The sequence below is a fragment of the Spermophilus citellus genome (assembly GCF_964194105.1).
Source record: "Spermophilus citellus genome assembly, chromosome: 16".
NCBI classification, from domain to species: Eukaryota; Metazoa; Chordata; class Mammalia; order Rodentia; family Sciuridae; genus Spermophilus; species Spermophilus citellus.
In genome coordinates, this window is record NC_138196.1 from 53,746,245 (window position 1) to 53,760,895 (window position 14,651).

Below are 14,651 nucleotides of genomic sequence, written 5' to 3' on the forward strand. Positions count from 1 at the left end.
AGGAGTTTGAGACCATAGCTAAGGTAATACAGAGAGACCCTCATCTTAAAAGAAGAAGGAGGGGAGGAGGGGAGGAGGGGATGAGATGGAGGACGAGGAGAAAGAAGGAAGGAAGGAGGGAAGGAAGGGAAGGAAGGGAAGGAGAAACCAGGCCATCAACCAAGTATTTGAAAAAATTGTTCAACATCACTAATCATTAGATAAATGCAAATCAAAATCCCAATGAGATAATGAGGTTTCACCTCATTCCAGTAAGAATGACAATTATCAATAAGACAAAACATGCTGGACACAGTGTCGCACACCTGTGATCCAAGCAACTCAGAGGCTGAGGAGGCTAAAGGATCTTAAGTTCAAGTCTAGCTTCAGCAATTTAGTGAGACCCTGTCTCAAATAAAAAATAAATAAAAAGGGTTGGAGATATAGCTTGGTGGTAAGGCATCCCTGGGTTCGACCCCAGTACAAAAAAAAAAAAAAAAAAAGACAAAATATAATAAGCACTGACATGGATGAGAGAAGGGACTTCTTACACACTGTTGGTCAGAATGTGAGTTGGTACAGACATTATGAGCCAAAATATGGAGTTTCCTCAAAAAAATTAAAAATAGAACTACTATATAATCCAACTGTCCCACTACTGGTGTATCCAAAGGAAACAAAACCAGTATGTCAAGGAGACATCTGCACTCCCATGTTTATTGCAACACTATTCACAGTAGCCAAGGTGCTGAATTAGTCAGTTTTGTCTCACAATTGGTGATGCTAAATTTGATCACTCAAGGTGGTACCTGACAACTTTATCTGATACCATTTTCTCCTTTGTAATTAGCAACTATCTACAGGATGATACCTTGAGACTGTGTGAGTGTCATTTTCCTTATGAAATCTTTCACTCACCGGGTTTGACATACAATGAAGAGCCATTCTTAAATTGATAATTACCTTGATGGCTCCAAGATAGGGAGTTTTTCCATATATTAATGTGCCAGATTTTTTATCTATTTAAAACTTTTTATATGCCTTCTCCTCCTCCTCCTCCTCCTCCTCCTCCTCCTCCTCCTCCTCCTCCTCCTCCTCCTCCTCCTCCTTATTATTATTATTGGCTTTCTTTAGCTCAGGCCGCCTTAACAAAATGCCAGATTGGGTGGCTTGAACAACAGAAATCTATTTTCTCACAGTCCTGCAGACTGATAAATCCAAGATAAAGGTGCCAGAAGATTCAGTTCCTGATGGGGCTTCTTTCTGATTTGTAGACAGCAGCGTTCTCACTATGTCTTTTACATGGCAGATTAAAAGAGTTCTCTGGTATCTCTTCTGGTAAGAACACTAATCCTATTAGGCTAGACCCCTCCACACCTTATGATTTCATTTAACCCTCTTTGGGGGCAGAAGGTGGTTAAGGCATATGGATTTCAGGGTAGGGGTACAATTCAATCCATAGCAAGCCTCATAGATTTATTTTTTTGGTTCAGTGTGCTATAATCTATCACCATGAATTTTTTCATTGTGGTGGATATGCAAAACATAAAACCTACCTTTAAAACTATTTTTGAGTGTACAGTTTTGTGGTATTGAGACACTGTTTTGTGAACAATGAATTATCACCATCTATCCCCAGAAGTTTTTATCTTCCCCACCTGAACTCTGTATTCAATAAATACTAAATTTTCATCTCCCTCTTCCCCCACTTCCTGATAACTGTTTTGCTGTGTGTGTGTGTGTGTGTGTGTGTGTGTGTGTGCGCGCGTGTTGGTGTTGCTGAGGATGGAACCTAGGACCTCAAGTCTGTTAGGCAGGTGTTCTACCACTGTGCTATGCCTCCAACCCGAGGGCAGCATTTATTGTTAGGATTTTTTTCTTTTTTCAGCAGTGCTGATGATGACACCAGGGCCGCTGAGGTACAGCACCAACCCTAGGAAGACATTTCTTTTTTCTTTTCTTTTTTTCTTTTTTTTTTTTCTTTTTCTTTCTTTCTTTCTTTTTTTTTTTTTTTTTTTTTTTTTGATGGGGGGAGAGAGGGTACCAGGAATTGAACTCAGGGGCACTCGACCACTGAGCCACATCCCCTGCCCTATTTTGTATTTTATTTAGAGACAGGGTCTCACTAAATTACTTAGTGCCTCGCTTTTGCTGGGGCTGGCTTTGAACTTCCTATCTTCCTGTCTCAGTCTCCCTAGCTGCCAGGCATGTGCCACCATGCCCAGCTTAGAATGGCATTTCTTAAACCTCAATGAACTTAGGGTTTCATGGTGAGGTTTGTAAAAATGCAGTTGCCGGGTCCCACTCCCTGAGATTCTGATTCAGTTGTTCTGAAATGGGACATTGAGATCTCCGTCCTTGCAGCAACTTCAGGTGCTTCAGATGCAAATGGCCTGAGTAACAATTTGAGAAATACTGTTTTTATCTGGAATTCATTGATCAAAGGATATGGTACATTTAGTACTGTGACATGTGTTGCCCCACTGCCTGAAAAGTTGTACCAGTGTGTAATTCCACTAGCAATGCATAGCAACGAATCCTCCTAGACCTTCTGATGTATTCCCATGGTACTTCTATGGAGTCCTATAAGTGAGAGCATTTAATGAATGGGTGGATCATCCTCCATTTGGGCTTCAGTTTCCTGATATAAAATCAGGATCTTGGGATGATATCGGTTTTTCCAAATTTACATGATGATAAGTATCACCTGGAACTCTAGCTAAAAATTTTGAGTCACAGGCTCAGGTTTATTAGATCAGAATCTTCAGGGGAAGGGATTGGAACTATCTGCGTGTTTATCAACAACTCTGGGCTTCTCTTAAATTCTAGGTTATTTTTTTCATTGAGTTTTATAAATATTGCCCTGATTGATTTTCAATATTCTCTCTAGTTCTATACTATTTTGACTGCCTACTGTTAAAAGACCTTATTTAATTATGGACCAATAGCCATGAAGTTTAAAGGAATTAGTGCAGGCTGCATACAGAGGAGTTATAATGTCCAAATGAGATATGTATGAATGATGGATTTAGAACATATCTTTTGTATCTTTGTCAAGGCTAAATATTTCAGATTTTTTGCATTTTTAAAGAAACTGTCACTGCAAAAATTTAAAATATTCCTAAAATGCCAAGGTTGCATACCAAAACTCCTGTGCTGCTTTCTCACTGGGAATATTAAAATGATGGAATGCTACATAATAAAATAAAAATTTTAGACCTGAAGGAAGGCTCAGACTTTAAGTAAAAGATAAAAAATTCAAGCTTTTCAGCAAAAAGAAATACATCCAGTAGAAAACAATAATAATGATAAAGGGAATTGAAAGTAGATTCTATAATGCTCTTAAAGGAATGGTGTGTAATTTGGAGAAGTTATGGTTTGAGGGTTTGCCACAAAGGAATGCATTGATTCACAGAGAGTAAATATTAAACGGATGAAGATTTTCCATTCAGAAATGACTTTTCTTCACGTAGCACATTGATTTTGGAATCATATTTACAAACACTCTTAAAATTTTGTCATCAGTTCCCTGTTGGCTATTGATATTTTGGTCAAATAAATCTTCTGGTATAGACTTTTTAAAAAGTTAATTACTTTACATCATGTACAACCACAAGAATGGGATCCTAAATAGAATAAGTTATACTCTATGTATGTATAATCTGCCAGAATATACATTCTACTGTCATGTATAACTAAAAAGAACAATAATTTAAAAAGTCAATTACTGAACATTTACTCTGAGCCAGGCACTACTTGCATAAACTGATCCTCCTATAAGCCATATATATATATAGTATGTGTGTGGGGGGGGTACCAGGGATACTTAACTACTAAGCCACATCCCCCGCCCTTTTTTTATATTTTATTTAGAGACAGGGTTTCATTGAGTTGCCAAGTGCCTTGCCAGTCTGCTGAGGCTGGCTTTGAACTCAAGATCTTCCTGCCTCAGGCTCCCGAGATGCTGGGATTACAGGTGTATGCCATGGTGCCAGGTTAGAGTTATATATTTTTAAATTTTTTAAAATTGTTCTTTTTAGTTGTACATGACAGTAGAATGTATTTTGACATATCATACATACATGGAATATAATTTCCCATTTTTATGGTTGTACATGATGTGGAATGACACTAGTTGTGTATTCATATATGAACATAGGAAAGTTATGACTGATTTATTCTACTGTCTTTCCCATTCCTATTCCCCTCCCTTCCCCTCAATTCCCCAGGTCAAACCCAATGAACCTCCACTCCCTCCCCGCCCCACCCCTCACCCCAACCCCTGCCTATTGTGAGTCAGCATCTGTATATCAGAGACAACATTTGCCTTTGGTTTTGGGGTTTGGCTTATTTCATTTTCCATGACAGTCTTCAGTTCCATTAGGGTTTTATATTTTTATGACTCATTTGACTCATTTTTGTGGTACTGAGGATTGAACCCAGTGGGGCTCTGTCACTGAGCTACATCATCAGCTCTCTTTTTTTTTTTTTGAATTTTGAGACACAGTCTAAGTTGCCCAGGCAATCCTTGAACTTGTGATCCTCTGGCCTCAGCTTCCTGAGTAGCTCAGATTACACCAGTTTTGAAAAATAGAGTAAGAAAACATCTCCTTAATGAAGTGATCCAGGTTAACCTTTCTAGGTAAGTCACGTGGGTCTGTGCACCCCCAATAGGATGGGATGTGTGTATTACATCCTGTTGTATGCTTCTCCCCAACCCTAACACCAATCTAAATCATGAGAAAATATCAGCTGTTATGGTTTAGATATGAGGTGTTCCCCAAAAGTTCCTGTTCCTGCAGGAATACTCAGAGGCAAAATGACTGGGTTATGAAAGCTGTAACCTACTCAGCCCATCCTAGTGTGAATGCACTGGGTGGTAACTATACTGTAGGGAGGTGAGGCATGGCTGGAAGGGTGCATCTTCCTTGTGATCCCTTCAAACTTCCCTCTCTCTCTCTCTCTCTCTCTCTCTCTCTCTCTCTCTGCTTCTGGACTTGGACTTGAGCTGTCTCACCTTTTGTCCTTTTACCAGAGCAATGGAATTGGCCATCTGTGGACTGAAACAACAAGCCCCAAATAAACTTTTCTTTCTCTAGGTTTTTGGTTTTGTTTTGTTTGTTTTTTGATACTGGGGATTTAGCCCAGGTGTGATTTTACCATGGAGCTACATCCCTAACCCTTTTTTATTTTTTTATTTTGAGACAGGGTCTCACTAAGTTGCTTAGGGCCTTGCTAACTTGCTGAAGCTGGCCTTAAACTTGTAATCCTCCTGTCTCAGCCTCCTGAGTTCCTAGGATAACAGGTGTATGCCACTACATCTGCTTCTAAGTTGTTCTTGTCAGGTGTTTAGGTCACAGTAACACAAAAGTTGACATCAGCTAACCCCAGAATGAGGAAACTTCTACGAATCAAGGTATAAAAGATAGAAAGGACTGAGGAATTGTCACAGACCAAAGTAGACTAGGGAGATATGGTGACTACATGCTCTCCGGAACAAAGAATGACATTGTTGAAGTCTGTGTAAAGTCTGAAACTGAGTGACTAGTAATGTACCAATGTTAATTTCTTATTTGGACAAATGTGCCACGGTTTTGTAAGATTTTAACATTATGGGAGATTGGGTGAAGGATGTATGAGAGTGTTTCATACTATAAATGTGTGTATAGATCTAAAATTGTTCAAAAGTAGAGTTCAGTAAAAGAAAAATAACATAGGAAGAACTAAGACAACTTCTTTTCCACAAATCAAGTATCATACTGGAACAAGAATAAAATCATGTTGTGAAATTTCTCTTTATAGAAATATCTTTTGATGCCTAAAGAAGACAATCATTTTTATTTACAGTGGGCAGATTGGTCTTCTAGCAGTGAAGAAGTCTGTACCATTTGTTACCTTGCAATTTCTTCCAGATCTAGATTCCAACTTGATTGAAATTCAATTTAATTCATTTTGGGCAAAATTGGCTGGTAATCTATTAATGCCAAGAAATAAATATCATATGGGCTATTTTGAAATATTTTTTATTTAGAATGTAACAGTAACCTTTATTGTATTCTACAATCAAACTTAATGCAATAACATTTTTGGTATAAACATGAGTAATTAGAATTTTTTTAAAAACACATTTTTTCTATGTTGGTGATTGGAGCTGGGGCCTCACGCATGCTAAGCAAAGGCTCTACCACTAAGCTTCACCTTAATTCAGACAAAACCTTTAAATAGTACTGATTCTAAATAATTTTGCCTGCTTTCCCAGTTTGCATGGACTGACAGCATCATTCAAAAATCCAATATTCTTGAGTAGCTTGTTCATGCAAGATACTGTGTAATATATTCAGTGAACTTGTCAGTCATGAGTTAAAAGCTCAACAAATATCATTTTAGACCAAATTCAGTGAATCATTTCAGATATAAAAGTGAGGCACAAATAAATGTCTATTTAAATAAGCAGCACAACACATTTGTGCACAATTCTTAGATAAAACTTTTGTTCGTTCTTTAAAGGTCAGTATTATGTAGAGGACATAAAGTCCAACTATTCAGACAGCCAAATAACAGATGAAACAGATGGACTCTGACCTGCCATAAAGGCCAAAAAATTCTCCTGACTATTTTGGCTCTTAGATTATAACAGGCATTAAAAAAAACCCAAAAAAAAACAAAAAAACAAACAAACAAACAAAAAAAAAAACCCCTATGCTTCTGCTATTGTGGTTGTAACTACAGAACCTTATTCTTTTTCATTCTTGTATATTGACCCATCAAAGTCTACGTCATAGATAATGGAGTAATAATCTATAAAGCATCCATTTAAAAATAGGTCTGACAGACTAAGGACCATAAAACTAATTTGGGTTCAGTGCCCAGAGAAATCTCATATTGAGATAATCTTGACTTAAATATATAAACTACAGCCACATATTAGCTAAACTTCTGGGTGGATTTCTAGTTAACTCAGTGAAGGCAGATAAATGTGTCACAGCACTTTTTACACTGATTTACACTGAACTGTAGAAAGGTCATCCATACCAATATGATTTTGTGAGCTTTCATATATAAGACACCACGCAAGAGTGTTTACAAACACAGTTTAAAAATCAGTCATCCAATCACTGTGAGCTTCCAAACCATCTGGCTGGTCTTTGGTTTTTGAGTGAAACAGCTACAAAGTTCACTTCTGTGTTTTGCTCTGGTTACTGAATGCAAAAAAGAAAAAAAGTGTTGACAAGAGATTGTAGAGATATAGGCAGACCTTTTCCTTTTTGCAGAGAGCATTCTTTTTTTTTTTTTATTGGTTGTTCACAACATTACAAAGCTCTTGACATATCATATTTCATACATTAGATTGAAGTGGGTTATGAACCCCCAATTTTACCCCAAATGCAGATTGCAGAATCACGTCGGTTACACATCCACAATTTTACATAATGCCCTATTAGTAATTGTTGTATTCTGCTACCTTTCCTATCCCCTACTATCCCCCCTCCCCTCCCCTCCCATCTTCTCTCTCTACCCCATCTACTAAATGAATTACAGAGAGCATTCTTGGAGAAGTCCAAGGGGCAAGTGGGAAGGCTCTTCCTGCAAAGGGAAGAGCCAGCCTCTTGCTGTTGACCAAGTCCAGCTTTGGACTCCATTCATGGGCTCCGAGGGTGTGAATGCCTTTGCCACCGTGGTGTTATGGTTTGGAACTGGAATGTCCTCCAAAAGTTTATGCCTTGAAGGTTTGGTCTCCAATACAGTAGTGTTCAGGGCATAGAGTTTGGGAGATGATTGGGTCACAGGGCTCTGACTTCATCAATCGATTCATAGCTTAACAGGGAGGTGGTGGAAATTTTAGGGCGTGGAGACTAGTGGGAGGAAGTAAACCACTGGAGTGTGCCCCTGAAGGGTATATTCCGTCCCTGGCCCCTTCCTCACCACCACCCCACACCTGTTTCCTGACCACCATAAGAGGAGCAACATTTATTTTTTGAAACTGGGGATTGCACTCAGGGGTGCTTAGCCACTGAGCCACATCCCCATCCCCATTTTATTTTTTATTCTGAGACAGGGTCTGGACAAGTTGTTTAGGGTTTCCCTAAGTTGCTGAAGCTGGTCTAGAACACAGGAGAGTTTTACCACTGAGCCACATCCCCAGCCCCTGAGTACAGTCTCTTACAGGAGCCTTCATGGAAGGCAAGGAAGGCCTCCTGCTAGAGAAAACAAAGGGAATACAGATGGTACGTGAATTAGCTCAGCAAATCCAATGTGGTACTGAACTGGATTCAGCCAATCAGATGTTCCCAATGGGATGGGCCAAAGAGATGAAGGCTTCAAAGAAGCAGAGAGAAGGAAGGCAGCAGGGATACCCATCTCAAAGTACTGTGAAGGTCAGGGTACCAAAGGTAGTCAAGGGTAAAGGACCAGTGCTCAATGGTGGCCCAAGTGCTGGGCGCTGCTCACCTCTGTCTTTGCAGAATAGCCCTCCTCAGCCTCAGACACTTTCAATAGGCTCATGTGGCTTCTTGCTCCAGGAAGCTCCTTTGAGGAGGAATTTGAGAAGTGAAGCTTATCTGAGATCTTTCTAGAACCATTTCTCAGCTTTTGTGTCACTGTCTTGGGTATTCCTCTCTCCTAGACAAAAGTGACAAGCTATCAAGTTTCTCTAGTGAAACCTTGCTGGTGGGTTCTTGTGGACAGCAGGTTCTGCCTTGCTGAGTTATTCATATTATATAGAACAGTAGTTTTCAGGATGTGCTGAAATCGGAGTTACTCCATTTTGTAAAGCAGTAGTTCGACATCAGCTACTCCATTTTAAGTACATGTGCCAAGGCAGAATGACTCCCCACCTTGCTTATACAAGTAAACAACCACCATCTGCCTAGTACCACCATAAGACACAAATTGATGAATAACTTATATGTGCCAACTTATCAAACCAAATAAAGTTGTACCTGGATACATGGACATCCTGAATCATGTCAGGAACACCAGATGCAAACTCCTCACTGGAGACTCATAAAAAGAGGCGCTCCCTGAGACAGAACATGGCAGCACCCTGTACCCATTGCCTGGTCAATCATACTGAGCCTTGCTCAGGAAAATCACCACAGTGAAGAACTTTTGTTTTCCTGTCCCTGTGGGGTTTCAACAGAGCGTGGTTTCTCCTGCCCCTGACGACCATGCCCAGCCCACTCCAAGCTTATACCTGGAGCTGAAACTCTGAAACTCTGGACTCTCTGCGGAACTGGTTTGTTAAAATCCTTATCTGACCACTTACAACGACTCTTTGATGGCATCTGTCTCTCTCTCTCTCTCTCTGCTTGTGCTCTTGGCTCAGCATCCTGCAACCCTGCATCTGCCTCAAGTCTTTCTTAGTCTGTGACCTATTCATATGTCATTGTGTGAAGTATGACGTGTGATTTGAGTGTTCTAGATATGAGAAATTAACATTGGAATAAAAGAGCTTGTGTTTGCCTGGCTCATGACTATCAGGTGGCCTACATATTTGGTGGTGTAGCCTGTGAATTTATTGTTATTTAATAAATTGTGACATTGTGGAAAGACTCGAAAGTGTTTGGTCTATATTAATGACATAGCTTACTCATGACAGTTCTCTTTGAACTCTAAGTTTAGTGACCAAGTTTTTATTTCTTTTCCTCTCACTTCTTAATTTTCTGTGTAGACATATGTGAATGCAGGTGTGTGTATGTGAATACATGTGTGTGCATTCATGCACACGAATGCATGTATCTCTGTATGAAGTGTATGTGTGTATAGGTGTTTCTTACTCCTCAGACTTCTATGTTAAAGTCTGACCTGCAATCAAAAGAGTTCACAAAATAGAAATAAAAATAAAAAAGAAAAGACGAAAGAAGCTTTAAGTGTACAAGTGCAATGCTGAATATTTTCTCACTGCATTTAATAGTACCTTTTGGGACTACAACCCCAAAGGTAAGAATCACAACTTAAATAAATGTGTGTATTTGAAGTCTTAATAGGATTGCTTTCTTTGCATTTTTCAACATGAGGCATTTTAACCATCTGTTAGTTATTGTTTCTTTTCCTTTCTTCTCAAGCCACCATACCAACCTGCCAGAATTAACCTTACACCCCTGAGAAAACCTTCAATCAGCAGCTGATTCCTTAGTATTCAGCAACTTTCCACTTCTTCAGGTCTCTGCTGTTGATAGTAGACTGAAAAAAAATCATGGCTTAAATTCTTTTTTTTTTTTTAAAGAGAGAGAGAGAGAGAGAGAGAGAGAGAGAGAGAGAGAGAGAGAAGAGAGAGAGAGAGAGAGAATTTTTAATATTTAGTTTTTAGTTCTCGGCGGACACAACATCTTTGTTGGTATGTGGTGCTGAGGATCGAACCCGGGCCGCACGCATGCCAGGCGAGCGCGCTACCGCTTGAGCCACAACCCCAGCCCCTAAATTCTTTTTTTTTTAAATTTTTTCAGGTGTAGTTGGATACAATACCTTTATTTTATTTATTAATTTTTATGTGGTGCTGAAGATCGACCCCAGTGCCTCGCATGTGCTAGGCCAGAGCTCTACCACTGAGCCACAACCCCAGCCCAAAACTGGCTGAAATTCTTGGTATAGAATCTGAATTTACCGATTCTATCACTAACTAGCTGGGTGATTTTGGACAAGACACTGACTTTTCTCAGTGTTTCTGTGTCCTCCTCTGGGAAAAGAGGTGCTGATTATAACAATACTCCAACCCTTAAGGTTGTTTGAGTTTTAAATGAGTTAAAGCATCTGAAGTACTTCAATACTGTATGCCTGGCCCCGTATATAATATGTTCTCAGAAAAGGCTAACTGTTGCCACTAGAATGCATATCCCTAAGTCATCCACGAGGAATTTCTTATTGCCTATTGTGGGTAAAACTGTGTCCCCAGCAAATTCACATGTTGAAGTCTCAACTACCAGGACATCAGAATATGACTGTATTTAAATTTAGGGTCTTTATAAAGAGTTCATTAAGATCAAATGAGGTCAGGGCTGGGGATGTGGCTCAGTGGTAGGGTACTTGCCTAGTGTGTACAAGGCCCTGGGTTCAATCCCCAGCATTGGAAAAAATAAAAATAAAAAAAGAGAAAAAAAATCATAAGAAGTTAAGTGGTTAGGCTCTAATCCAATATATTGGTGCCCTTATAAAAAGAGATTAAGGGGGCTGGGGTTGTGGCTCAGTCAGTGGTAGAGCACTTGCCTAGCATGTGTGAAGCCCTGGGTTCCATTCTCAGCACCACATAAAAATAAATAAACAAAATAAAGGTATTGTGTCCAACTACAACTAAAAATATAATTGTTTTTTAAAAAAAGAGATTAGGATACTGACCATGTAGAAGGAAGACCATGTGAAGATATAGGGAGAAGGTAGCCATCTGTAAGCCAAGAAGATAGGCCCGCAGAAGAAGCCAACTAGGTTGATGCCTTCATCTTGGGCTTCTTCTAGTCTCCAGAATTATGAGAAAGTACATTTCTGCTTTTTAAACTTCCCAGTCTGTGATGCTAATGTTTTGGCACTTTGTTATGACAGTCCTACCAAATTAATACACTGCCTAACCTCAAGCTTTGTCCTTGCATTCCCTGACCTTGACCCTTCTGATGATCCCGGCTCTAGGTACTCCTCGTATGGTCTCTGGTCTTTTTGCCACTTTCTTTGCCTCTGGATGTAAATGTTCCCCAGGTTCTTTCCCAGTACTCTCCTCTTTCTTTTTCTACGGTCCTCAGGAAGTTATTATTCACTTTCCTGGTTCCAGCTGCCACCCTGTGCCAAATAATTCCAAATCTGGGATTATTAGGTCTGGTTTTACTTCACCTGAGATTTATATTGACTTTCCACGTGTCTGTTGACATCCTCACAGTATCTTACTACGATAGCCCCCCATTATGGTCTGGATATGAGGTGCTCTCCAAAAAGCTCCTGGTTGGCAGCTCTTGCCTAGAACCCCAGCCACTTGGGAGGCTGAGGCGGAGGATTACAAATCCAAGGTCAGCCTCAGCAATTAAGCAAGACCGTATCTCTGAAAAATGAAAAGGACAGGGGATATAGTTTCATGATCAAGCACCCCTGGGTTCAATCCCCAGTGCCAAACAGACAATGAAAGAAAAAAATGAAACAAACAAGCAAACAACTTGTGGGTTAATGCAGGAATGTTCAGAAGTGAAATGATTGGATCGTGAGAGCCGTAACCTAGTTAGTCCATTCTAGTTTGAATGGAATGGGTGGTGGGTCACTAGGGTCATGCCCTGGAAGGGTACATCTTCCCTGTGACCCCTCCCCCCTTCCCTCTCTCTGCTTCTTGGCTTCTGTGAATGCAGCAGCTTACCTGTCTTGATGTTCTGTCTCATCTTGGGCACGGGGAAGTGGAGTTGGCCCACCAGGGACTAAATCTCTGAAACCATGAGCTAAAATAAACTTTTCCTCCTTTGACTTGTTCTTGTCAGGTATTTTTGTTACAGTGATGAAAACCTAACACTGTCCCCTGCAATCAAACTCATTGTCTTTTCATCCATACTTTTCCCTCCTGGTTTGACTTTTTATTATCTTCTTAGTGACCCAAGCTGTGAAATCATTCAATCATCATAGATATTCCTCCTTATTGTCCTTCGTCCCCAAGACCTATAATTCATTTTCCAGTTTCATCAGTTGTTGACCTCACAGATAGTAATCATTTATATTCTGCAAACATGTTGCCCTTGTCTTGTGTAGATTATAAAACTTCCCTTCAAAGTAGATTCCGTAAATTGCTTAGGGCATTGATAAGTTGCTGAGGGTGGCCTTGAACTTGCAATCTTCCTACTCAGCCTCCCAAGTAGCTGGGATTACCGTAGTACACCTCCATGCCATGCCAGAACTCATCATTTCTTGCCTAGTTATTTTGCAATTTCTATTTTCCTTATCTTTGGTTTCAGATTTTATCCTTCAAGAATTTCCCCCCTTAAAACACAAAAGATATTATTTTCCTCTCAAAATATCTTTGTGGTGCTTCGATGCCTAATTTAACAAATTACTTCTGTTGGCCTTCACCATGTTCCATGATCTTTCCTTTTCAGGTTTAGAGGATATTTAAAAAAAATTTCTGGCATCATCTACAAAATCATCCAGTCACTTTATACTACTGCCACATAAGACTATTTGAGAATCAGTGTGGGTTGTTGACCCCACAGATAGTAATCATTTATATTCTGCAAACATGTTGCCCTTGTCTTGTGTAGATTATAAAACTTCCCTTCAAAGTAGATCCCATATGGCAAATAAGACAAAGGAGAATTCTAATGGTTTTCATAAATGTTATTTTTTTTTCTTGGTAGTGAAGATTGAATTTATGTGTGCTCTAGTACAAGCTACATTTCCAATGCTTCTTATCTTTATTTTATTGTATTTAAATTTTGAGACAGTGTATCATTAAATTGCTAAGGCTGGCCCCCAACTTGCCATCCTCTTGCCTCAGCCTTTGAAGTTGCTGGTATTACAGGTGTGGGTCGCCTGTGCTATTTTTAACTCCATGGAACCTCATCACATCTTATCCAGGTAAGTTTGCAGAGCTGAGGATAATCATTTCAGTGCATGTATCCCTTACTCACCTTAGGTTTATTATTTATTTATTTATTTGGTACCAAGGATTGAATCCAGGGCCCCTTAACCACTGAGCCACACCCCCAGCCCTTCTTGTATTTTATTTAGAGACAAGGTCTCACTGAGTTACTTAAGGCCCTGCTAAGTTGCTGAGGCTGGTTTTGAATTCATGATCCTCCTGCCTTAGCCTTCTGAGCTGCTGGGAATACAGGTGTACACCACCCCACCTGGCTACCTTAAGTGTATATCTAAAACTTCAAGATGCCATGATCCTGTACTCACTGTTTTCAATGGTCCATACCTAGTGCCACTCCTTGGAAAATGTCAAGCATGCAAGACTCCAGTCCACTGCAATCAAATGCATTTCCAGTGAGGTTAATGATCCGTAAATTGCTAAATTTCTGGAGTGAAATCCTTACCCATATGAAAATGAAATGGAATCTCACTTTAATCTTATCCTTGGGGAACCCAAGATCTGCAGGTTCACCATTACAGATGTTCAGTAAACAGAGGTGAAAGTTGGTAGAGACAGGGAGATCTGTTTGGGGTGTATAGTTTTGGAGATTTTCACCTGCAGGAGAGAAAGTAAACTGTGATGTTGGATGTAGTACTAGGCTCAGCTCAGAGTGCAGAAGAGGAGGTCTTGAATCTGCAGTGTGCACACAGAGAAAGGAGAAGTCAAGGAGAGACTCTGATCACCCAGGGCAAGTGTTGCAGCAATCAGTTCTGAGATAAGTGAGAGGGAAAAAGCAAACAAGGCTAAGCATGTAGCTTAGTGGTAGAGCACTTATCTTGCATGTGTGAGGCCCTGAGTTTGAGCACCCGCACCACAAAAAACAAAAATACATACATACTTCTCATTTAAATTTCCTTTCTTCTTAAGAGCTTACCCAGATCTTTGTCCATGGATCCTAAAAATATTTTATGTTCCAATTACTTGCTTTAAACTTTCAAGCTATGTTGGTATCATTCTTTAACAAGGCCTGAGATGAGATTTTTTTAAGAAAGGGTTTCTTTGGGGACAACTAAATATAGTTTTTAATCTGTCTTACTTGATTTTTATTTTAGTAATACTCAGATGAATATTCATGTATGAA